Source organism: Electrona antarctica (assembly GCF_951216825.1).
Source record: "Electrona antarctica genome assembly, chromosome: 3".
NCBI classification, from domain to species: Eukaryota; Metazoa; Chordata; class Actinopteri; order Myctophiformes; family Myctophidae; genus Electrona; species Electrona antarctica.
Window position 1 is genome coordinate 10032737 of NC_136808.1, and position 19912 is coordinate 10052648.

The following is a 19912-nucleotide window of genomic DNA, read 5'->3' on the forward strand; positions in this document are numbered from 1 at the left end:
CGGCACTTGCCGGCGCCTTCCGGCACTTGCCGGCGCCTTCCGGCACTTGCCGGCGCCTGCCGGCACATGCCGACGCCTTCCGGCACCTGCCGACGCCTTCCGGCACATGCCAGCATATGCCGGCACATGCCGGCACCTAACCCTAACCCTAACCCCCAATCCCTAACCCTAACCCTAACCCCCAATCCCTAACCCTAACCCTAACCCCCAACCCCTAACCCTAACCCCTAACCCTAACCCTAACCCCCAACCCTAACCCCCAACCCCCAACCCCAACCCCTAACCCTAACCCCTAACCCTAACCCCCAACCCCTACCCTAACCCCCAACCCTAACCCCCAACCCCCAACCCCAACCCCTAACCCTAACCCCTAACTTCCATTGGAAATGCATTGGGGCGGCCATGACACTTACAACATTCATACAACAAGCATGCATCAATGTTTTAAAGGTGTGAGTGAGGCCTTACTGGTGTATGTTTTGTAAAATATTAAAGTAACTATAGTAACAAAAGTTGTCAAATAATTGTAGTGGAGTAAAAAGTACAATGTTTGGATCCGAGGTGTAGTGGAGTAGAAGTAAAAGCATTGGAAATTGAAAATATTCAAGTAAAGTACAAATACCTCAAAAGTGTATATATATACTTAATTACAGTACTTAAGTAAATGCACTTAGTTACTTTGCAGCGCTGAAGGTAATTCCACTGTACTGTTGTTTAAAAGGGACTGGAGAGAGACACTGTGGTCTCGGCACATGAGAGCCAGCGTGGCTCCGGTTACACCTCACTGTGTTTGGACTCTTTTAATTGCCACCACACGTGGAAACATATTACACAGTGTGTGATGAGACGCCGGCGCTGGAAACTTCCACGCATATAATAATGCCCTGTGGGCGTCGACGACGGTGCCATGTGAGCGATAGTGTGTGTGGGCAAGAGAGCTTATTTTCTCTTTAATACGGGCATGCCCACACTGGCACCCACAGAGCCGCTCGCCCGCCCTCCCCCCCCAGTTTGAGTTTAATAATGAAAGAAACAAGCCATCATGGTGGCTGGGGTTTGAGGTGTTGTTAAAGTCTTTGAGGTTTTCTCCCCGTGGGCCTCTGTGTCTGCCGCCCCTGAATAAGAGAAGCTTTGTTACAGCCACTACAGGGGCTTTTGGTGAAGGGCCCCAGAAGGGCCCCTATAGCTGTCTCAATCCAGCCTTTCAATATAGCCGCAGCTATAGTGCACCGCCCAACTCTCGCACAGATCCCTGCAGTGTACACACACACGCATAACAAATACATATACACAACGTTAATGGTTAATGCACACTGTCACATTGACACACCGACTGCACACAGTCCTTCTCTCATACTCTCTCCATCAGGCTCAGGTAGTCTCTAGTGTCTAGTCAGTGCAGCCCCGGCCAAAGAGCAACGCCGCTGAGATTAGTGGTGTTGACGGCAGCAGTGATGTCACGGCTCAAGAGGGAACCCCACAAAACCTCAGCCTTTTTTTTCTCCCTCCCCCAGATCTTCTCTTCTTCACAGGGTTCAGCCTGTGGACTGAGCCATGATGGAAAATGGGAGAGTAATGTGGGCTGGGCTTCATTATAGAATCCTTATGAAAACGGGTGGCCCTATTATATGCATGGCGTGATGGAGTTGTGCGTTGAAGTGGTAATTACACGTACTGTCATACTGTAGTGGCACAGTTCAATTCTCTGGACAACATCCTCAGAAAAACAAATACAAATGTGTGTGTGTGTGTGTGTGTGTGTGTGTGTGTGTGTGTGTGTGTGTGTGTGTGTGTGTGTGTGTGTGTGTGTGTGTGTGTGTGTGTGTATATATATATATATATATACACACCAGTAAGACGCCTGAGGGCGAGAAGCTGATGGCAGTTGATGGCAGACTGCTGGGCGAGCGCTGGCGCTTTGGCATACGTGGTCAGATCAACATGGAATGACTTCTGTACTGGCCATATAAGGAGCATGTCTTGAGTGTACAGGGTTTGATTTTGTTTCAGCCCCATACAGTATATGGAGATCAGAGGGTGGTAGAGGGGACATTCTTTGTGAGTGTACAGGGCCCAAGGTAGGGCCGGCCCTTAATTTCCGGGCCTGTTGAGAACTCTAAAAGAATTATGAGATATCACACTGGAACTACGGAACACAGGAAACTGACTGAGCAAGTAGGAGAGGAGATTCTCTGGAAGTATTCGCTATAGACACTGAAGATATTAAGCTCAGTGTCACCCAGGCGGATGTGTGCACGCGACCTTGCCCTTTAGGGCGAGGCCCTCAGGGTGTCTTACTGGTAATAATACACCTACTGTAAGTTTCACAATAGAACACACTTTCCTTTCTCGTTTTTTCTCTTCTCAAGCCCCTTCGCCTCTTTTCTGCCACTTTTCTCGTATTGGAGGGATATTAATCTCATATTCAAATCCTCCACCCTGGCGCTGACGCTGCCTGGACTCCACTGACCTCTCCACATTCCTTTTGTCCAATCAAACCATGGCTAACTGACCCGTCCACGTGCCTTCTGTCCAACCTGTCGGTATCCCCTCTTGACCAATCAAGAAGCACCTATGAGCAGCCAACAGGAAGATGTCAGCATTCCTTTCCTCTCCTGGCAGGAAGTTAGTCTCCTTAAAGCCCTGCTGGGAACCCCCCCCTGACAAACAGTGATAAACTGGTCATTAATATGGCTGCCACTCTGCCCAAACAGAGCCTTCTTTGTCAATGAGGAGTCCCGTGTGACAGGGAGACCTTCCAGGGCACGTCGTTCCCAACGTTCCCCCTCTGCCTTGAACTCCGCACACCCCTGACCAGGCCATCAGTGTCTCTGCACTGCAGGAGAAAGTCAGCCATAATGTCTCACTCTTTATTTCCTCTCATTTCTCTGTTGGCTGTCTGTGTGCAGTGTGCACACGCTCTGGCTCTGAGCTGTAAGGGATCATAAAGAAACTATACCTGCATATCTTAGTGGCAGCGGTGGTTGAACGGATTGCGGAGCAGTCTTGATACCGGAAGGTCGCCAGTTCGAATCAGCGGTCCGACACGTTAAAATTACCACCGCTGAAGTGCCCTTGAGCAAGGCATTGAACCACTACCATGAAATGTTCTATGAGCAGGGCCTGGCTGGAAACAAGTTCTCGAGCTTAGCCCAGATACCCTGGGTAAATATAGTAACTTTGCTTTGTCTGTGTTGAAATCATTCAGCGCTGCTGAAAAGCGGGGTCACTGTAGCTTGTTCCCATGATGTAGCCTTATATACAGAACACGATGAGGCCTTGGACAGACAGCACAGCAGCGCGGCTTGGCGTGCTGTTCTGAAACATGAACCCCCGGAGTGGTCCCATCTCTCGCTTCAATGTCCAAAACATCTGCTCTTTCAATCAGCTTTGCCCCTTCCAGCTATAGAGGTCTTCCTCCGCTATTATACAACAGTATAGTCTTCACATTTGATAGTTATGGGTTTTAGGAAAAAATAATAAAACATTCAATAACTTCTATGTGGTAAAAAGAAGAAAAAGCTCTCTCTGTGAAGTTGTGTTGTCGTCAGCCGAGATGATGAAATTACCTGGCTGTACTCTTCTAACCCTGACCCGTCATCAGAGTTAAATAACAACAATGTTTCTCAGCTTTATAGAAACGGAGAATAGTGCTGTGTCAAACTCTGTGCTTTATATGAGGAACAGTCCATGGGGATCTTTCAGCGCGGCACATCTGATGGTCAGCTACAAATATTGGGAGGGTGTTTCTAGCTCATGATATGTGTGTGAGTGCGTGTGCGTGTGCGTGCGTGCGTGCGTGCGTGCGTCTACGTGCGCGAGTGTGCATGCTTGCACGAGTGCTTAGCGGGCAGTAGAGGGGCTTGGGGCAGTGCCATGCCCCCTACAGTAGTTTATCTTAGGCTCGTACATGCCCCCCTTGGCGGGGTCGATCCTCAGGGTGCCCTGCCCCAGCACAGCTCCATTAGCGGGTGTGCTAACCTTGCAACAATGCTGTGACACCCTCGTTTTTCATCCGGCCCCGCTGCCTTCAGCCCTTCTCCTCTTCCCTCGGTCCAGCCCCAGGGCTTCCCAGATGAGACAGAGAGGTGAGCTGAGCTCTTCGGCCCTGGCTGTGAGAGACTGTCCACCAACCATATACCATCCACTATACGCAAACTCTGTCAAATGGATGCACCTCCACAAAAATAGTATCCAGCTGCAAAACAAGCGAGACGACAACCCGATTGTTTCCAAAAGGTGACTTTACAATTATGCTACTGGACTGTAAAAAGCGGGCCTGAGTGGTAATTTTAAACTCTCTGAGTACACATTTTACTGACGAGACTATACAGCACTGGTTCTCAAATTGGGATACATTTTGATTCAGTCTATGGACTTTTAAAATGTTTGTTTAGAGCACTTTGAACTATCTGAGTGTGAATTTACGTCATATGTATCTGAGCAAATCACCTATTTTGTAAAAAAACAAACATTAAATGCCATTGACAATGAATGGAGAATTGACGTCATCTGAGGACGAGCAAATCGGCTATTTTATCAAATTCCCATTGACAATGAATGGAGAATTTACATCATGTGTTGTACCATGTGAAAATCAGCATGCCCCCTGTGACATCATGTGAAAATCAGCATGTCCCCTGTGACATCATGTGAAAATCAGCATGACCCCTGTGACATCATGTGAAAATCAGCATGCCCCCTGTGACATCATGTGAAAATCAGCATGCCCCCTGTGACATCATGTGGCAGCCAAGGCTGTGGACTTTTGTTTGCTTGACTTCATCACATACATGTTCATCATGATAAAAATCCCACCTGTGTGAAGTGAGGGGCGCTAATATAGGCTATTAAAGTCTAACTCATGTTGATTAGGTGATGTAATGGTGATGTAAAACAAACGGTGCCAAACACAAACATTAAATTGTCTTTAATTGCATTTAATGTTTGTGTTAGGGACAAGATGACGTAATTTTTCCCTTCATTGTCAATGGCGGTTTTAAAACAAACCTTAAACCTGTGGGTTAGCGCACCTCAAAAACACCAGTAAGCGAGAGTAAGCCCCAATGGCGAGGTCTCGCTGAAAAAAAACTGAGCTTCTTAATACGGCACAGTTAAGAAGCAGGAGTTAAACTATTAAGAAGCAGGAGTTAAACTATTAATCAGGTGTCCGTGAGGTCAGTTGTAGAGTTGCTGGCCGGCTCCATATATGCAGATCTAGGTGATGATCCAGTCTTCTCCATGACACGCGCCATATATGGAGCTCGTCTTGAGTGTACAGGTTTTGATGAGGTCAGATCAACATATGGAATGAATTCTGTACTGGCCATATATGGAGCGTGCCTTGAGTGTACAGGGTTTGATGAGGTCAGATCAACATATGGAATGAATTCTGTACTGGCCATATATGGAGCGTGCCTTGAGTGTACAGGGTTTGATGAGGTCAGATCAACATGGAATGAATTGGCCATATATGGAGCGTGTCACGAGACGTGACGAATATGCGAGACGCAGGTTTTCATAGTAAACTGTCACCTAAAGTGTGATTTTTCATTTTTGCACAAAACATTTTCAGATCGGGTTCTGTTTCCAAATACATCTCAATTTGGTGCCCTTGTCATGAGAAAGTTTGAAAACCACTGGACCATATAGTATGCCTATCTTTCCTTACTCTATTACCTGTGTGAACAGCTGTTGTGATGAAACATCCCCATTACAGTTTATATACCATACAACACACTTTGGTAGATTCGACACACTATTCGAAGCCAAACAAGACAAAAGTATGACTGAGAGCTTTGATTTGCATATACCTCTTATCTATATGCATGGGCGGTGAGTGTTATTGGATCCGGATAAAAGAGCAGTTCAACCTCTCCATGTATATTCGAAATAAACCGAGTGCTCCCTATGTCTTCATCCTCTCATGAAAGAAACATAAAAGGCGCTTTGCTCCCCTTCATGGAAAGTGTCTTTTCAAGTGGTACAGAATCGCTCCCCGTTGCTCCTCTCCTCTTCCCATCGCCTGCTTTTCCTCTCAATCTGCTGTCTTTCCCCTTCATCTTTAGTTAGGTGAGAGTCCTTCAAAATCCCATCTTTAGACAGGGAGCAAACTGAGTTGAAACCCAGCAGTGGTTCCTCCGTTTGTCTCAAGAGAGAGAGACTGCATTCTTCTTTGGTGTTAAAGCCTTGACATGTAAAGGCTGCTCTCTTCAATATACACCAGGACAGGAGGCATGTTTACGTTTTTAGCACTCGAAGCGACTACCGCTGGCTGGCACCGTTAATGTAAAATGAATATGACACGTCCTGTAAAATAGATTTAGGACAAGAACGCTAATAATCATCAATCAAACCGCCGGTGCTGGGATTCCGATGGCCACGCCATATCACAGACTCTAATAGCCTATCTTTATTCCCATTCATGCAGATCACATTTCATGAATACATTTATCCAGGATGACCTTAATGGCCCAGTTTCATGTGGGTGTAAAAGGCGGTGAGTATTTTAACTTGGAGGTTAAATAAGGCCCGGGGCATGAAGACAGTTACGTGCAGGAGATGATGATGAGACTTTAAAACCCACTGAACACCTTATCAGTTTTCCATGTTTTATTTGTATTCCACTCCTATAATGACCCGCTTCTTTCCATACCAGACCGGTGCTGGCGGTGTATACTCACTATCTCACAGCTGTGGAAACTCTGATATCCTCTGACTTTTCACCTCAATTCTCCGATGAACTTTCACCTCTTCTGTCCCATTGAAGATTAACAAGTCATCGGTCTTCATCAGCATGCCTTGTCCTCATCTCTACTCATATCAGCTTTCCACGAGGAACAAAGAGTTACTTGACTCTTGACAGTTTGGAGACTGAGTGAATGTTAGCTCATTTTGAGACTGCACAGTCAATTTAACATTGTTGTGCCGAAAAATAAAAACCTTGCAGTAGTAATATATACTATACTATATGTAATATAGTAGAAATGTATACTTCAAGAAGTCATCCTTTTTCTGTGTGGAGTTTGTATAGTCTCCCTGTGTCCCCTAGGGTAGGTACCCTCACAAAAACATGCAGTAATCCTGGTCTCTATACTGCCTCCCCCTGGCCAGCCGGGGCGCCTGATCGAGGGCAAAGGAACTGGTTGGAATAACGTGTTCCTTCCACGTGCTACGTCCAACTGGGGAAACTCCCCCCTGTCAGGTGTAAAGAAGAAGCTTGGACTCCTCATGCATTGAAGGAAGCATGAGGTCAGTGCGTTGCTCTCCCCAGGTTGGCAGACGGAGTGTAGCGTCCAGGATTACATTAGATGATTGACACTGGGTGAACATTTTAGAAAAAAGTCATCCTTTCTTTTCTTTTTCGCTGGCTCCTTACATGATTCTTTTTTTTTCACCACTGAGAAAGCTTAACTGCCGAGCTGCTTCTTGGCAGGTGTTTTGCGGCTGTGCTCGCTGCTTCTCTGTACATAATCAATCTGTACGAAGCTTTTGTAGGCAGCAGAGAGAGAGAGAGAGAGAGAGAGAGAGAGAGAGAGAGCCAGGCCCGCCTGCCTCGCTAACATACAGGCGCAGATGATTAAATGGAGGTAATGTATATTCCTCCCCATTTTTGGCCTCAGTGTGTTTTGCGTTGCATGTCTATTCATCCCATACACTGGCGCGATCCATCATATGTCCCGCTGATGGATATCCACGCCCTTCCTGAGCCGCCCTGGACACATACTTATTGTATCCTTTTACTGAGGCAGAGTGATGAACTCGTGTGGCCCTGGAACTACACAGGCAGATACTCAATAGGTGAATGAGCAAGCGGGGGTTATAAAAAAAAGCTGAATTACAGCATGCGATACCCACCACACAGCAGCAGAGTGCAGGGAAGAAAGAGGGATGAGAAGAACATGAAGAACATGACAAATCAAAGTGCTCCGTAAAGGGGGAAAATCTCAAGAGGAATTACATGGTTGTTATAGTCCTTTACTTGAGCAGGATGAATGAATTATTTCTTTTTTTCCCCCTCTCTCTCCACTCAGGATTGTCTGTGATAAAACATTCAATCAGAAGTAGCCCTGGGTGATGCTATTTCAGTGCTGGGTGCTCTGGCCCTCTTGCATTCTTCTTTCTAGGCAATATCGCCTGATTCATGTGAAAGCCTGGCCTTTATAGAGTATATGGGTTTCCCGGGCTGGTGCGATATGGTATATTATCCATGTATGTAAAAGGAAATTAATTTTTCTTTTGACGAAACAACTCAAGATCAAAGGACTTGTAACAGTCGAGGGCCATTGTTGTTGAGCAATTTGAAAACACTTAAAGGAAATTAATTTGAACTGTGCTTTATAGAGGAAACACTTGAAACAAGGAAATGACGCATGGGGTTAAGCCCCTTTATCAAAAGGCCAGCCTCGGCACTGGTTGCTATATGTATAAAGGAAACTGGATTAAATGCTCAGATCTCTATGCATTTCACACACAATTATAAAGGCAAAATCCATTAGGCTGTAGGTTTAGTGTGCATATTTCACTCCATATCACATGCAATGACTAGACCAAGTGAAGAGACTTGAAGATGGAATCTAATATCAGGCTGCTGCTGTCCGACTCTCTCTCTCTCTCTCTCTCTCTCTCTCTCTCTCTCTCTCTCTCTCTCTCTCTCTCTCTCTCTCTCTCTGCCCTCATCAGCTATAGATGTGTAGATGTAAAGCCCTCTAGTAATAAGTAGGCTTAGGGAGCGATGAGAGAGGGCCACACAATGAATTAGCTACTGATCATTTGGCTATCATGGCAAGTGTAATCTTTAATAAGCCACCTTTTTTTCCTAACCCTTGCTCTCAAGCTTGCCATTGCTATACCGACAGACTTGACTTAGGCTTTGTTCAGACTGCATGCACAACCAATGTTTCTCAAGTACCATATTTAGGACTGATTCATTCATATGAATTCATATATTTTTTTTAACTGACAGAAAATAAAGAACAAACAAGACAATCAAACAGACAAATAAAGAAAAATACAAAAAATATTTCTCTAAAACCTTGTTGACTTGCATACGTGACCCAGTTTGACCATACTTTTGTAAATCTTTCCATTTGTAGGCAAAGTGAAGGATTGTCCAGACTGTTAGTGATCATGTCGGACGGATATGTGTATTCAGACGTCAAATTAATTGGTTGCTGTGGTAAAAATTACATCAGCGTTTGTAATAATTTTATACTTTCACTGCTCGGTGGAAATAGTAAATGTGCAAGGTCTACAACGCATCACATTTTTGCCACAGTGTGACACACTGTAGACCTTTTAGATTGCGTTGTTGAGCTTGTAGACCGGATATTTTTGCCAATCGACACTGTCATATACGACAAAGTATAAATCAGGCTTCAAGTTCAGTTTCCAAGTGTCCAGACTGAGACACATCTTCAGAAATCAGATTTTATCAAACCACCTAGGATTGTGGCTCAGATCTGATGAGCAAAAATCAGTTTCCAAGTTTTTTGTTTTTTTTTTCTGTTAAAATTTGGGCTGCCAGTCTGAACATGGCATTTCTCTCCACCTGCCCAAGGGGGTGTTAGCTGAATGGATTAGAGTAGAAGGTAAGGAATTCTCTATTTTCAGACTGAATTACAGTAAGTGGGAAATCCTCCTGTGAATAGAGAGCTCTGTACCAGACATAGCCTGCATTTGTTCCTTTCGCCTTCACGCTCGATCAGCAGCATGCCCGTCAAACATGTTTGGCATTTTTTTGTGTTCCTCCTTCCATCTGCACATGGTGACCTTGCGTTGCCTGTTCAAGAAGGGGGTCCAGGTGTACCTGTGTATGAGGTGGAGAAGGTGAGGAGGAGGACAGGTGTGGAGGCAGGGTACCCGGGCGACCTCGGCCTGCCCTGGAGGCTCCGGAGCCTGTGTTGAGCACATGAGGGCATTGGCATTGGGGGCTGCTGTGTAACAGTGTCGTCCCACGCAGTGTCGCCAGCCGGTGTGCCCTGGCAAGGTGCCGTGTCCTTCCCCTCTTCTTCCGCCTTACGGGGGCCGATGATGTCTCAATTCTCGCAAAAGCACAAAAGCCACAGCAGATTTCAACACGTTTTCCACCATCGGGTTATGGGGGGGGCGGGGGTAGGGAGGGGGGGGGGGTTCATTGTGAAGCACATGCTACTGCCACCTAAAAAAAAATGCTGTGAGTGTTTCACCACATATCGTATAGCGCTGTTTGCTTGTATTTCCTCAAGGCAGGAGATGGAGACAGGGACCAGAACAATGACCTTGAGTTGGATAAAGTGGAGAGAGAGAGAGAGAGAGAGAGAGAGAGAGAGAGAGCTGGTACAGCTTCAAGCCAGTGACAGTAATTCAACTTGTTCAATGGACACACTGCTACATTTTGTTACATTTGAGGAGACATTTGTTATGTCCAATTTTCTCTTCCCTATTTATTGCGCTGCGTGTTTCGGCGGCGTGTTATTTCCCCTTTTTTCTTCTACAGGGTGATAATGTTAATTATGGCACTAGCAATTAATGACTTTTACTGGGACATTTGTTCTCTGCGCGTGTGTGTGTGTTTCCTTTCCTCTGTGAGAGGCTATATCAAAGTGGGAGAGTCATTAAACAATAGCCGTCCAAGTGTTATACATCAGAGATTTAAAATGTCCACAGGGGATCGTCTCTTTGCCGAAGACACCTCTGCACATCTAAAACTTCAAGGACACCCTTTAATTTAAAGATCCGCTATAAATGATTAATTTAATATTGATGAATATTTAACATTTCTTAATAAATTATTATGTATGCTATTAGGCACTACATGTATCTGCATAAGCAAGGCTTTAAGCTCTTTGGATGGCTGAGTCCTTTGAGTATGTGTGCATCTGCCTTTCTTGTGTGTGCGCGCGTGTGTGTGCGTGTGTGTGTGCGTCACAGTGCGTGTGTGCGTGTGTGTGCGTGCGTGCGTGCGTGCGTGCGTGCGTGCGTGCGTGCATGCGCACCCTGGGAATTGTCTTGCTCCGGTTGTATTTTGACATTTGATTTATGTTAGTGTGAAACCATTTTCATGCAAGCCATTATGCAATCTATAAAAGCGAACGTGTGGATTTCTCTGAGCATGGGGACTTGCTGCCGCATAGCTATAGCATACCAAGTGGCTCTTCTTCATAAATTTCATTATACTATAGACATTGCACGAGGCTCTGACCATAAGCTAAAGGTGCCATCGGCTAATGAAGGAGGAGTCTGTCTGTAGCTAAGTGCAGATGGATGCGAGCGTTGCTGCATGCGGTGAGTTATAAACACATGCATGTGTATAATATATTTTGGAGATATACGAGTGCAGACTGGCAATGTTGCTTTGTCCACTCGGGGAGAGGTGACTGCATTTCACTGGCTTGTAAATGTGTCCAGCTGCATGAATATAGGGCTTAGGGGGGAAAAACATTAGAATGACTGAGAGCATGGATGCACCAGTCAGTCAGGCAGACAACAGGCCAAAGGAAACAGGTGGATTCGTCTGAAGAGTGATTTGGAAGCCACTGTCAATTTTGCAAATGTTTAGTCAGTGTGTTGATGTGTATACGATGCTAAAATATTTTGATTACATTGCGTACCTGCGGAATGTAACATCAAGCTTTGTACCGCTGTATAATATAAAGTTAAGCTGGAGAGATATTGAATGCACCTGCTGGGCATGCTGGGCATAACCTCAACAAGAAATGTTTTAATTAAACCTGTGCCAAAGCTTAACCACTGTCCATGCCGCCGATTTGGACATCTTTGTAACAACTGAAAACTGTTTACAATCGCATGCTGTGTATGACCTACAGTAGACGTAAACACGCTACATGTGTGTGGTGACATGTTTATATGAATCAAATCATTGACTGACTGAATACCTATAGTATGTCATAAAGCACTGTTGGTTGAACATGATTGTATGCTCAACGCGGATAGCGAGCAGGCCAACTGAGCAGGGTTTATACCCTGCCTAGACAACCAGAGCCAGACCATGCGCACGTGGAAATGTAATTTGAACAGTTATGAAGCGTGCTCAGAACCATTCTGTACTGTGGAACGGGGCCTTTAAGGGCCTTTAACCATACTAACAATGCCTATTTCAACCCCAACGAGTGCACTTATGCACTTACCCATAATAGGCTCTGTGCATAACTGTCGTCCCGGCTTTCCAGAAGGTGGCACATACCCATTTCTTGTGTCCGGTTCAGTTGCTTTGTTTGATTAGATTGGCAGCAGATTTGAACCGGAATCTTCTGCTGAGCCAATCAAACAAAGCTATGGGAAAATGCACCAGAGCTAGGAAAAGGGCTATATGGCACGTAGTACCTTCTGGAAACCCTGGACTACAGTTGTGCTATTCACTGCAAATGCTTTGTTCTCAAGCAGTTCTCAAGGCCATTGCCCCTAGTGGAAGAGGGTAGACTAGCTGTACATTTTAACACTCTACCGATGCCTACACATGGCGCCTAAGCTGTTCGAAAATAGTGCCTATAAAGTGACTCAATGGGGTGCAGTGAAACGTTCCTATGACATCACCACTCGTCCACTCCTCAAAATGGACAGATCTACAAGCTTTACAACGCATCGGGACGCACCCACTTGACAACTTGTAGATCAGAGCAAGCAAACGTTAATAAAGTTATAGCCAACTCTCACATGTAAGCAGAACAAGAAGTTAAGTTAGTTTACAAAGTTTAACCTCATGACCAAGCCCTTTCTACTAAACAATTGCTCACTCACCTTTCCGAGGTAAAAAGATGATGCTGGAATCTGTCAATATCCGATTATAATTTTTTTAATCAAAGCTTTATTGATTACTGATGGATATTTTATAGACATGGACACGTATATATCAATCAGTTGATATTTTAATAGACAGTTGACACACAGTGTCAGTGTGCACAGGACACAGAACTAAGTCGAGACATGCAATACTCTGTGTGTGTGCAACTGCTTTAGAGTTATTTACAGCTAGTCCGTAAAAACAAAGCCTTTTGTTAAGAATGCGGCCAGGCACCCCAGGGGTCTGGGTGCTGTGTCTAATCTTGGTAACATCTCAAACTGCTAACCAACAGCTGTGTGTGAGTGCAGGGAGCTCCAAGCTCTCTGCTTCTTCTCTGCTCCAGAATTGGCATGAATCTACACTGTGTATTTGTGCTTAATCATTTAGACTGGTTAACAATATAGTTTGAACAATTTCATTACATGTGTTCGGCATACTCCATATATAGTATAGATATTGAATTAGTCTTATTTGGTATAAAACATAGAGTGACACATGAGCTGCATGCCATGTGTATGTCCCGCCTCCTCCTTGACCGGAAGAGCCTGTGAGTTTCCAGGGAGGGGGGCGGGACTTAGAAGTTAGTAAATACTTGGACGCAGTGAAACTTCTAGAGAGTCCACACTGATTAGCTATGCTGTGACTTCATGTATTCCACGGGGCCTTCCGCCCGTGGAAAGCCTTGTACTGAGTTATTCTGTTCAATAAAGCTGATCAGAATGTGACGACAACCTGCTGGTCTTCTCCTTTCTTCCTTCGACGACCATCACTGCTAACGACACAATTTGGGTAACTTGGTGCTAAATATACATCATAAATGGCGCCAAATGGACTGGAGGAATGATGGTGTATAGTTTCTATGCCACGCTGAACGGACCTGCGACCTGCTGGGGGTCACTTTTGTGGCTCTGTGTCGTGGCGGTGATGGGGTGATCGAGGTGAGTTGGGGTGAAGAGGGGGGTCGTCTGCTCAGTGGCAACGCGTGTTTTCATTCACCATTGTTTTATTTTTTCTGTAAACGCCAGGCGAGCTAGTCATAAACTTGTCTTTATCCCTTTGAAATTCATTTTTTACGACAATTAAGTACTTTCCTACTTTTTGATAGTCCGTCGTCAAGTGATGGCTGTCATGAAGCATACCTGGCCAATGTGCAGAAGATGTGGGTTTTTTAAATCTATGTAATTATTACCTTCTGCTTCAAATGTGAAGCGTGTGTTCAGAGTAGCGTGCCTCATAGGTTAAGGCAGTTGCAAACTAGACGCGTTTTTCGGGGAGACCGGGAGGCGCGCCTGGTGTGCGATTGTCTTTCATGTCCACTTGCTGTTTGCGTGGCTGCTCTCATTTTAAATGGAAGTGCACAATATTTGGACGGTTTTGTGCGTTCCTGAGGGCAAGCCGAAGGTGTTTAGTAGGATAACTGGGCCCTACGCTGCTGGGTGTATGGAATAGTAGTCTGCTTTTGGATTATTAATATTAATATTTATTAATATTATTCTTCTGAGATTATTGTCGGACTACGCAAGGCCCAGTAAGACGAGCCGGCGTGCGTATTGCAAAACAGGGATTTTGTGACGTATATATATATACGATGCATATGTGCGCGCACTTCGACGTGTGCGTGTTTTTTCTTACATTGCTGCTGGGGGAAATGTGCGGGCGTATGGGGATTATTTTTATTAGATTAATTGTGGTTCCTGTTTTGTGCCTGTGCTGTTTTCTCCGTGCGCGGTGGTTTTGTGGGAGAACACGTTGTGCGTTGATGTTTAGGTAGGATGAGATCTCTTATTTTTGTCTGTGGTTCGTTATGGGACCGTATGGTGGCGGGGGGTTTCTCCGGGGGAACCCCCCCTGTTTTCTGAAGTGTTTAAACTTTAATATTGTTTTTCGTTTGCGTTGTGGCTACGTTCCCTGTGATGTCTGTGATGTGGGGGACGGGCTGATTCGTTTTCGATATGTTTGTCATCTGTAGCAGGATTCACGACGACTTGTTGAGGTCTTGTTATTATTGTTTGGTCGCGGCCATGTTTTTACCCAGGAGGCCTTTGCGGTTTTTCTGGCCGTGCTGTTTTTTCCCGGTCGAGGGGGGGGTGTCTTGTTTCTTTTTAGACTCTCTTCAGACTTCCGGTATGTGATGCGGACTGTTTGTGCTTTTTATTTTTCACTTTCCCAGTTACAGGGAATGTGGGGATGTAGAATGCTTGAACTAGAAGCGTTGTTTCTAAACTTAGGCTGGTTTTCTGTCAGCAGCTCTTGCTAAAGTTGTTCCCTTACGCCCGCTGCGTGCGTGCGCGTGTGCGTGTGGGTGTGCGCTCTTTCGGCGCTGTTTTATTTTCTTTGGGGACTTTGAGTGACAGTTTATCTTTGGCTTGGCAAAGCCTATGGTTTTGTTGTGCATGCGTGCGTGCATGTGCCTTGAGTGCGTGGTACGTCTGTGATATGCGTGCGACGGTATGACTGTACTGTACGTGTGTACTTGTGGGTGGTTGTTTATGGTGCGTGCGTGCCTGCCTTGCTTGGGTGCGTCTGATGAGTGCGTGATGAGTATGTATGACTGTACTCGGTGTGTGTAGTGCGTGCCTGTGCCTGTGCGTGGGTGCGTGATGGATGCGTGTGTCAGTTGGTTTGGTCTACTGACTGTATGACTGTACTGAGAGTGATGTTATGGATGGCGTAGCACTGTTTTCTGTGGTGATCTGATTCTTGTCATGAGCCATGGTGGGTCATGGCTCAGGGGGGAGTATAGGTTAATACATTTATGAACAAACTAGATAAATAAACGAAATTAATAAGAGGTTAACAAATAAACTGGATGCATGAACTAAATTAGATAAGGGAACTATAATATGGCTATTCATGTACGTTAGAGTGTATAAATGTATAAGAGTGACGTTATATTTGAGAGATTATTTAAAGTGCATTTATGGACATTTTCTGTGTTAAAATGTGGAGCTAAGAGTAACCATTGGGCATATAGTAACCACGATAGCGAGTCTATTAACTTCACTGTAGGAATATGGTGTGGGGTTAGGCCCTGGTGAAAATAGTAGCTATAATAGGGTGTTACCTCATTTTTGATCAGAGACTGTTTAAAGGTAGATTGACTTTTTTCTTAAATGAATAATATAGATATTACAGTAGGGAGGTTCATTTAAATTTTGACGGAGACAACAGCTCAGTCTATTTTGTTGTCTTGTGCTCAAAAACTCAGAGATTGGGGACAATTAAGGTTTAAAGAATGTGGGTTAAATTTGGGGGTCCGAATAAAATTTAGAAGGTAAATGACAAATGCATCTCAAATTGGAAATGGTTACATTTAGGTAAAAGTTAGGTATAGGTTAATTAGGGATTGTTAAAAATACAGTTCTCATTAGTAAAGTTTATATATAGTTCTGCGTGAGTAATTTGATTCTGGGACAAAAAACAGTTGCTTAGGGTGAACTCAGTATGGGGTTGGTTGTATGCAAATGAGTGTGTGGGTGATGGGGTAACTATTCCCATGCATGTGTGTGTGTGTGTGTGTGAGATTGTGTCACGGAGTGAGAGAGTCTCCGTCTCCTATTGCAATGGAAGACAAATATTACTTCCACCTTGTTTGTTTGAGTGCATGAGTGAGTGAAACGACTGTGTGAAATGAGTGAGTTTGAAGGGTTGGAAAATAATACTACTAAAACAGTGGTAGTATTTTTGAATCAACTCTGTATGAAAGTGTTTACAGGCCAGGGAACTTTTCATTGAAAAAAGGCATAGCAATGGTAGACTTGTCTACGGTTGATCTTTTTTATTTTGGTGGTGGATTTATGGTTTGGTACACCTCAGGTGTCATGAGAAGCAGCAATGTTTGCCAGGCCGTATGAAGCTTGAGTTTGGGGTAGACACCAGCCAGGGGTTTCAATGAAAAGGTCACACAAGCCTGAGAGTGTTTGTAGTGTGAATGAAATCGAGAATTGATTGAGAATAATGTATGTGTGAGTGAATTAATGATTGAATGTACTTCATACTAGACTTACTTAATTCAAGAAGGTTCTAGCTATGTCCGGTGAAATATTGCTAGTAGGAGCCATTCTAAAAGTGATAGTTAAATGAGTAAATACATACAGAGCTACGTGTGAGGAATTGCAATGACAATTTTAGCATGCTCTGACGGAATGTGCTTTTAGGGAAAGAGGGGGAGAGAGCTAAAATCCCTTCTCACCCTAAAATAGTCTTAAGATAGAGAGCTTTAGGGCCAGGTGTGGACATCCTGTCCCTTCCTTATCTCCTATCACTGTCTGTTTTAAAAGACCCACTGAGCTGTCCTGCAGGCAGCTATTTATTGGGGGTGCTATTTAGAGAAACAGATGGGACAGTGTTTGAAGAACAGGAGTGAAGAATGACTGATTGACCAATGACATGCAATGACATGTACACAAAGTGATGTCTGCTTTTGGAGTCTGATGTCAAGAGTAGATCGTAAGGACTACAGTTTCAAGGGAGGGTATTATGGTGTGAATTTGAAGTATTGGCTTTAGTTAATAGTGCCTGTTTGTGTGTCGGGTGATGAAAGCGGCGGCTGACAGCCTTACTACATAACAGTGATCACAGGAATTCGCAACCCTGTGTTCTGAGCACGACTAGCTGGTAGCATGACGGAGGGGGATTTGACCCACATCGCTAGGAGTGGAAGTTTTAACCGAGGAGTCGAGAACCACGGTTGAACCTTTCAGGGTTAAAGCAATGTACCCCTCAGCTTAATCACCTGTCCTGCCCTATCATCAATACGTTTGGTGACATGACATCAGTGAATTTAGATAGTTCAGTGACACTATTATGGCTCTCATTTAATGGTCTCATTGTAATCTCTATACATTCCTTTGCCATGCCAGAACTAGGGAGGTTAGCAAAGAGAATGAGATTAATGCCAGAGAGGTCATCTTAGTGACCAGTAGCTTGTAGTGTCATCAATATCCTAAGAAATGATTGGGGATATTTGTAGTGGGAGCCTGTATTTCTTCCTTTAAAAGGTGTGGAAGAGAGGAGTCCATCCATGGATTCCTGAAGGTGTCGAAAGTGACATCTGACTGCACCAAAAGGATCACGGGGAGACCACCAGCGCCTACAGGAGGTCATCCCGAGGGCAGAGAGTCCAGGGGGGTGTCTACAGGCAGCTGTGAGAACAGCGACAGAGGAGCTCCTAACTCAGCTTCTACCGTCGGAAATCAACAGCAGGTGACTTTCACAGACCTGTGTTCGCTACAGAGGAGAGGTCCAAGGGAGGCTACGGCCCACGGGCCGGTGCAAACTGGTTCTCCTTCTGCACTAGGAGGGAGGAGAGGTCCAAGCCAGACCGTTCCAATGTTCGTATACAATGGAGAAGAGGAGCGTTCCTGCTACAGGAACGTTTCAATGCTTTTGCTGTCATGATTGACATGACTAAGCAATAAGCTGTCCACTAAGAGCCTTGTGATTGCTCGAGGAGAATCTGCAGTCCACTCGAGCCTTGTGATGCTCAAAGTGAGTTCTACTGAGTCCTACTGCCGACTGCAGTTAAGCTCATGTGGTTCATTGGTGCTGGAGCATATGGTGACAACGGTCTGCTTCAAACCTACAGATCTGAGAGCTATGTGCGAGCTCTGAGAATCAAGAAGGAGGTTCCAAGCGTTTTTATTCTGTAGGCGAAAAAAGAATTGTGGGAACCATTTCCCTAGCGCGTTGAACGTCTGAACAATTTGCGTCATGGAGAGAAAAAAAAATCGTGGTTCATCTGAATTGTGATTAATGTTGGAAAATGTTGTTCTAATGTTTGTATGTTGTATTCTGTGCTGACATAGGTCAAAGTAGATATAACAAGGTACTGAAATAGTACTGTTAAAGGGATGTTTGTTTTTATGATTAACCATTTTGTCATGCTATGAGTGTTAACTTTTCAATTACAGGATGTAACCAATATAGGAATTTGATTTAGTCTAAAATAGGATTTCAGTTAAAGAAGGACAGGTATTTGAATTCAATCAATATAGAAATTTGATTTAGTCTAAATAGGATTTCAGTTAAATAAGGAGTTTAATTTCTGTTTTAAATATGGTTCAGTTTCAGGTCTGTCCTACAACAGAACAAGCCCTATGCTTGTTCGGTTCTAATTTGATACAATTTAGGTAGTTAACAAGATGCTTCTGTGTCCAGGGAGGTCTATCACGTTGTACTATGGTTAAATGATTAATTTTTAATTTTGGAAAAAGAAATATTTTTGGCAATTTATTTTTGGAAAAATTAATTAGGCAGGTTATGACTTATGATGCTGTTATGGTATTGCAACAGGCGTAAGAGCCTGTTGAGGGAGGATGTGATGGATATTTTATAGACATGGACACGTATATATCAATCAGTTGATATTTTAATAGACAGTTGACACACAGTGTCAGTGTGCACAGGACACAGAACTAAGTCGAGACATGCAATACTCTGTGTGTGTGCAACTGCTTTAGAGTTATTTACAGCTAGTCCGTAAAAACAAAGCCTTTTGTTAAGAATGCGGCCAGGCACCCCAGGGGTCTGGGTGCTGTGTCTAATCTTGGTAACATCTCAAACTGCTAACCAACAGCTGTGTGTGAGTGCAGGGAGCTCCAAGCTCTCTGCTTCTTCTCTGCTCCAGAATTGACATGAATCTACACTGTGTATTTGTGCTTAATCATTTAGACTGGTTAACAATATAGTTTGAACAATTTCATTACATGTGTTCGGCATACTCCATATATAGTATAGATATTGAATTAGTCTTATTTGGTATAAAACATAGAGTGACACATGAGCTGCATGCCATGTGTATGTCCCGCCTCCTCCTTGACCGGAAGAGCCTGTGAGTTTCCAGGGAGGGGGGCGGGACTTAGAAGTTAGTAAATACTTGGACGCAGTGAAACTTCTAGAGAGTCCACACTGATTAGCTATGCTGTGACTCCATGTATTTCACGGGGCCTTCCGCCCGTGGAAAGCCTTGTACTGAGTTATTCTGTTCAATAAAGCTGATCAGAATGTGACGACAACCTGCTGGTCTTCTCCTTTCTTCCTTCGACGACCATCACTGCTAACGACACAATTTGGGTAACTTGGTGCTAAATATACATCATTACTGAGGGGAATCTGTCTTTGGACGAACTG